The sequence below is a fragment of the Mercenaria mercenaria genome, chromosome 18 (assembly GCF_021730395.1).
Source record: "Mercenaria mercenaria strain notata chromosome 18, MADL_Memer_1, whole genome shotgun sequence".
Taxonomy (NCBI): domain Eukaryota; kingdom Metazoa; phylum Mollusca; class Bivalvia; order Venerida; family Veneridae; genus Mercenaria; species Mercenaria mercenaria.
Genome location: NC_069378.1, coordinates 42,799,390 through 42,806,296, shown reverse-complemented (window position 1 = coordinate 42,806,296; position 6,907 = coordinate 42,799,390). Strand labels below are relative to the sequence as shown.

The 6,907-nt window shown below is 34.9% G+C and overlaps 1 non-coding gene across 1 annotated transcript; it reads left to right on the top strand.

Moving 5' to 3' along the window:
- Positions 1-4,547: 4,547 nt before the first annotated feature.
- Trnar-ccu (transfer RNA arginine (anticodon CCU)) lies at positions 4,548-4,620 on the top strand. The gene has a single exon. It is a non-coding gene; the product is annotated as a tRNA-Arg (tRNA).
- The last annotated feature ends 2,287 nt before the right edge of the window (positions 4,621-6,907 follow it).

Here is a 6,907-nt window from a genome sequence, read left to right as displayed (position 1 = left end):
ACAGAATAAATCTATTCTATCTCTACTTCTGACAGGCAAATACAACAGATGGGCTGGAATCAATGAAACATAAAAAATTCCGAAATATATTTCTTCAGTAAAATGGGTCTGTTTGTTAACTTAATATTTTATATTATATAATATAATATAGAGATGTTCAAGACGTAATTACAGATGTTATGGAATGCTGAAAATACACAGAACATTTTTCGGTGTCTTAAAAGTCTTGTTTTTGAAGTTTCATAATTTGCATTTTGTCTCATAAAAAACCCAAAAGACTTCTGAAGGTTTTTAAATATATTTTTATATAATTATGCCCCTTTCCTTCTGACAAAGTATTTGGTAGCCAGACTATCTCTACGCGAAACTGTTTTATCTACATGTACATTTACAAACTTTTCGCGCTGAGGTGTCTACTCCGATTCACTTGCTCCTCACTTCTGTACGTTCAAGTTCTTTTCGAGCCGTGCTTCGAAAAAGCCATCTGGCAAAAGAAGGTAGGTGATTCTATCCACTTGTCCACCTTTGCCTACAACAATTCCCGGCCGGGATGCTTCGGGGTTTCCTTGACCTAAATGCATTGTATTGGTGCGACTTAACAAAACAAAATAAGGAGCTTCCGTGGCCGAGTGGTTAAGATATTTGACTTCGAAACACTTGCCCCTCAACAGTGTGGGATCGAAACCTTACTTGGGGTGCAGAATTATTCATGTAAGGAAGCCATCCAGTGGACTTACGGAACGTTGGTGGATCTACCCAGGTGCCCGCCCGTGATTAAATTATGGCAAGAGGGGTACCTGGGGTTTTCCTCTGCCACGAATAGCTGGAAAGTAGGCATATGACACTCGTGATCAGTTTGTATAAATTGTTGAAATACCGCATAATAACTTGTATTTTATCTGTGGCAGCAAATTTGTCAACATTTTACTGAGAGGTTTCTCCGGACTATCGAACAATTTTTGTCATAACAGCAACATAGCTGAGTCGAACTAAATATTTTCAGTATTTCGCTTAAAACTGTTACAGCACGCATACTTTTTGCACATTAGGGAAGGAATCAAATCTTTTACTTTTTTCAGAACTTGAGAAAAACAGTACTTGATAATAGAAAAATATATTTTTAGCATACTACTAGGTAATAAACTGGCTTGATACGGCCCATTATCACACCGTGAGTTTGTCTGGAAGCTAGGACAAAACAAGGATTTTGGGCATCCGGCATGGCTGTCAAGATGTATTAAGTGTTTTGATATGAAATTTGTTTTCAGTAAAATTTGCAATCGCTGCTGGGAAGTTATTATGATTTTATCTAACAACATTCTTCCAGCCTGTAAGTTTTGAAATATGCGAATGATAACGTTTGATTTTTGTCTATTGCTACAGTGATTTTGATAACATGAACATAATAAACTGTTAGCCTGGTTCCCTGGTTATTAGTTTTATTACTGCTAACATTTTTTAAAGAAAATTTTAAGCCTCTGAGATAGCACATTTTTATCTGATGGCTAAACCATACATGTTCGGAGTAATGTCAATATAAAAACAACCTGCTAGAGTTACTTCCTCTCTTAATGAAGACACTTAGATATATTATGAGAAATATGAAAAAAAAAACATAGGGACGAGCCAGACTAACGAACTGTGAAAAGCTGAAAAATGAATATATTGTCCACTAGTGTTATCAAATGTTAATGAATTCCGCGGTAAATCAGCGTCGTTCGTCAATTCTCTCTTAATTGTTCGTTATATAGGGAAATAATGGCAACGGAACGTGTGTTAACAGCGCGTGAGTACAAAAATCACTCTATGTAAAAACACGTTCACTCACCTGTTAAAACATCCCCACCCCTTGAAAATAGCAAAACAGCGGATTTTATACTAGAATGTATTCTATTTCATGCTTTGCCGGGGTTAAATGAAATACAACGGTATTATTGTAACTTTTTCAAGATTAAAAAAAATCCTTTATACCTTCTGCAGAATTTTGAGGTCAGTTTGGGACAGTGTGATTTTTCGCAAACTTACTATCAGTCTGACACCATTTATGCTATGATGGCTTTTTGTACCTTGAATCCCTTTCAGGACTGATTTCGTAGAATGCTAGGCCGACTTAGGTATAAATAGTCCGGGTTTTGACATTAGCTCGGCAAATATTGAGATTTGAACTGTAGACCGGTCAAAAGCACGATTTATGGACCGGAGCTTCGTATATACAAGGAGTCATGAAATACGGATTTTTTAATTGTTTTATTTTTTTAATTTTTTTTTACAAGACGAATGTTATATGAGTTTTATGTAGGTATTTTGAAGTAACAAATAAACTTTCATTCTTTTTATTCAAACAGCTGTAAATATTCGACTTTAAAGTGTAGAATAATATATATAGTTTAGTTTGAGCTTTGTTTTGTGATGACAGAGCGGCTGAAAGTTCTCTTCTTTTGGTCATTAGAATATGGTTGAAAGTAGCCCTCTGGATTCTTAAGAGACGTTTGGTAGATATCTGAAGTGTTGTTATTTTTATTTTTGTCACAATGTTGACAAAATATAAAATTGCAAATGCTCGAGTCTTCGCGTGGTTACTAGTAGTTGCTAAAATATCAAATAGAAAGAAATCTTTCTGCAGAAATTCAAATATTGTAAGCAATGGATACGTTTCTTTCTTGTTTTTGTATTCCTTTTTAATCGAATTTATATAGATGATTAGTTTTTTTTAAAATCACACAGAAACACCACGCCCGACTATTTTCTTGCACGTAAAAAGTAGACAAAGACAATTTGAAAAAAGATAGCAAATAATCCTCTTGTAATTACAAATGATTAAGTTTAACTTCAAATCCGAGTTCAAATCAGCCGCAGTTTCGTGACAGAACGCATTTTATACTGAATACAATTGTTATACAGGGGACATGTTACAAATGTAGTTTGATGTTTATCGCAACAATTTGACATCTGATACCATGCTATTCTTCCGATTTGTAAAGGGTGTTAATCACCACGCCGGGTCAGATTTCTAATTTCCTAATATTTTAAACATGTGTGTATTTGACATAAATTTACGGTTATTAATACAAGTTCATTTGGTTCATTGACTTAAATTTGTACGACTAAGATACTATCCGATACTGTATTCAAAATGTTAGTTAACCTTTACCTCGCTATATTTCTAAAATGGACTGGCCCATCATTCAATTTGGGCAGTACCACTTATTAAATCAAACTCACATAGGGGCCTACACAATACCACCGTGACAAGATAAGACACTGTATAATAATTCAATGCAAGCCGCTACTAATTCCTTAATTTTCTTAGATATAAAAGGGTCAGCCTTCAAATACAATCAACCGTCATATTCCTCACAAAGGAGCAAAGAACAAATGAAGCATCTTATGATAGAAAAATAGATATAGACCTATGAAACAAGGAAAAGAATGAAACTAATCACCCAAGATTTCAGAAACTAAAACAGCAAGTACAAAATACATCGAAAACATAGTAGGCCTAACATCTCAATTTTCAAGCCCAACATGCAACGGTAGCAACTTACAACTTTTATCAACCACGAGAAAAAAGACATCTCTTCAGTCACTGGTAGATTTGTCAGACAAAAAATTCTATTCAACGTTCCTTCACAGAAAGCGACACTATATGATTACACTAGGTAGATCTATTTAGGCCTACTGGTAGTGCTTAGTCCTGTCTCTGAAGATAGGCTCAAATTAAGATGAAATATAGATCTATTAGGCCTACTGTGGAGTAAGTGATAAACAGTCACCCTACAAGTCGTATGCGGACACTAAGTATGAATACAGATTGTGGTAATATTTATATAATTCTAACACGACCCTAGCTCTATTTGTTTCCCTGGGCCTATAGCTGGATCTATCCAAAACAAAAACAAAAACAAAAAACAAACAAACAAACAATGATCGACTTCAGACTGAATAGATCTCGGGTAAAAAGCCTCGCTACCGTCAAAATACTTGCCCTCGAACCGGATATTCCCATCTGCATGTGCAACCAGTGACAGATTATTAGCTCTACTGGTATCGAGTGAGTGAGTTGGGTTTTACGGCGAATCGACACAAAATCGAAGCAGTTTCCGTCGTAAAATAGCTTAAAGGTTTTTCTAGGTCTAGAACATTTGAGTAGGCTACAACTAGATCTCTACTGTATTTTCATGTATTTTTCACTTCATTTATTGATGGGTGTTGTGATATTTATATAGTTCATCTAGATCTATAAATCTACTGTATTTAAATCCATCTGTAACGTGCTGATTCTCTACCTTCGTATTCGCCATGATCTTGTCCGCTAATAGATGTAGTAGAGCTAGATCTATATGGATACTAGTTGCGTGACACGCTCTGTAGTCAGTTAGATCTATATAGGGACTGAATGATAATTGTAAACACTATTTACTTCCGAGTATACAAAATCTCTAAATATAACATTTACAAGCAAATCGTGCAAGAGTTGTCGTTCTCGACGCGCCAAATTCTAAAAATAGATTACTATATATACTATATTTGAATCTCGTTTATCAACCGCCTCCGTGGCCCAATGGATAAGGCACCGGCCTCCTAAGCCGGGGATTGCGGGTTCGAGTCCCGCCGGAGGTTGACTTTTTCTTTCTGTTTTTTTTCTATTTTCTTATTCCAGACTGCAAGAGCATGAAGAGTGTTTCATGAAATGACTATTAGTCATAAATGAGACTACTTTCCATACTTTCCATAGTTCAATAAAACTGAATGTGTGCCGCATTAGATATGTTTATTACCCCAGTCACAAATAAATTGTACATTTTTTTTCTTCTTTGTCTGAATACACATAGACTTATTTACTTTTCGTTTAGCAACGCGGTAGGTTAAACTAGCAATTTTTGGTTTTCACCAGAGTGATTAAAAATTGCAGATTCTCTGTTAGAATGAAAGAGTGAGTAGACAAAGAAAGAAAAAACACCAAATGGTTCCTACTAAATATTCCTTAGCTGTTAAAAATCAAAGCATCTAAGGTTTAAGTGACAGACGAGGCCCATCAAAGTTCTCAATTTTCTAGCAGAAAATCACAACATTCTTATTCCTCAAAGAACATTATTTGGAAGAAGCGGCGAGATCAAAGGAATACTTGGCAAGATGAAGGAAAGCCGCCAATTAGTGGCAATTAATGTTTGTTGTACCTGTAATAAGTTTGTTTGCATTACAGATAAACTGTATTGTCTTACAGTGATGTTATATTGATAAGAAACTTCTGTAAAAATATGCGAGGGTCTTCAAAAGCCTTGGAGTGCTGGCAAAACTTTTAAAAAATCACTTGGCCGTCATTACCGGAATCGTGATATCAACCACAACTGTAATGAAATCATATAAAGTCACTTCTTTTGTACCGAATCATGAAACTTCAGCACTACTGTATCAGACAGAATCATGAAATATCAAAGTGTACAGCATTGGCATCATGAAAAGCCAACATTGCTGTACTAGATCGCTTCTACTGTACTGGAATCATGGAAAATCAACATGATTATTATTATAGTTTCCCAAACATCCATGCACAGTAAATACAATGTGAAAGTGGAGTTATACGGACCACGGGACAACCCATACTAGACTACCCGGACTATAATTATATAGGCGACCCGGACCAGAGTTAAGAAAGGTCTAGATCACATGCTTTAGCTAATTATATTAATGTTTAAATAATGCATTTGTTTAAAATGTGGCTACCATATTTTCTGTTATAAACATCAAATACATTAATTTCTTTTTAAACTTTTGATCCTATTTCTGATAATTACTTTCTTTAACATTTGTCAAAGGTTTGAATATGGTTGAATATACTAGAATGTTTTTATTATCATTATATATCATTGTGTGTAGTTTTGTAGACATAGAAACAAAGTGGAAAAGAAATGCAGCATGAATAAGCGGAATAACCCAATATATTATTGATAAACAAGTCTGCCACAGTTGTCTTCCATTAATTATTTACAACACGACATGTATTTTGTTCTGACGCGGGCGTTATCAACAAAAATTTCATGTTTGGGCATTGGCGCCCAAGCCAAGACGAATTGAAATGTTTCGTTGTTTCGAGTTGTGTGCGTCACATTAAAAACATTTCGTTTTATTTTGGCTGAAATGTATAATTGTCTCGCGCTGGCGCGCCAGGAACACCACTCTAACGCAAAATTGAATAGATCATTCTGTCGCGTTATTGTTGGTCCACCTTGTGCCTATTTTTGTACTCTGTATGCTATTTATTTTATTAATAGATATGTTTGAATGACTTTAAGAGACACTTTAGGAACAGCTAGGTCAAATAATAGGTTTTGCTTATCTTGCGAAGTCCTTTTGTTAGTCTATATTATTTGTCACCATAAGTGTGTATACAGACAACTTCAAAAGACATGTTGTTACTAAAAACAGGTGCGTATAATTCCATGTGAATATTTTTCATGCATATGGTGACTCGTGTTGGTGCCGTTTTCTTATCTCCTTATCTTTTACGCACACGAACGAAATAAATATTTTTTGTATTGTCACCATCACCAGCACGACAGCAAGAGGCCACGACAACAGTAGGGGTTCATAAAACCCGCTATCATTTTCACACATTTTAACATACTGAAAAAAAATATTAATGTTAAAAAGGAAAAAGTACAAAAATGAAGGCATGTTTTGTGACTTGTAAAATGACAGCGTCAGGATTTCGCATATCTTCAATCATCTTAAAATCCAAAATCTGTTTAAAACTAATGGGAAAATCTGTTTAAGGCTGGTATATGCTACATAAGTAAAATTAATTTTTACCGCTGCTGTGGTAGTATAATAAAACTAAATTATGGCCCTTAATTAATACATGTCAAACCAGATGTAAAGATACAAGATGTAAGACAAATAAAATGAA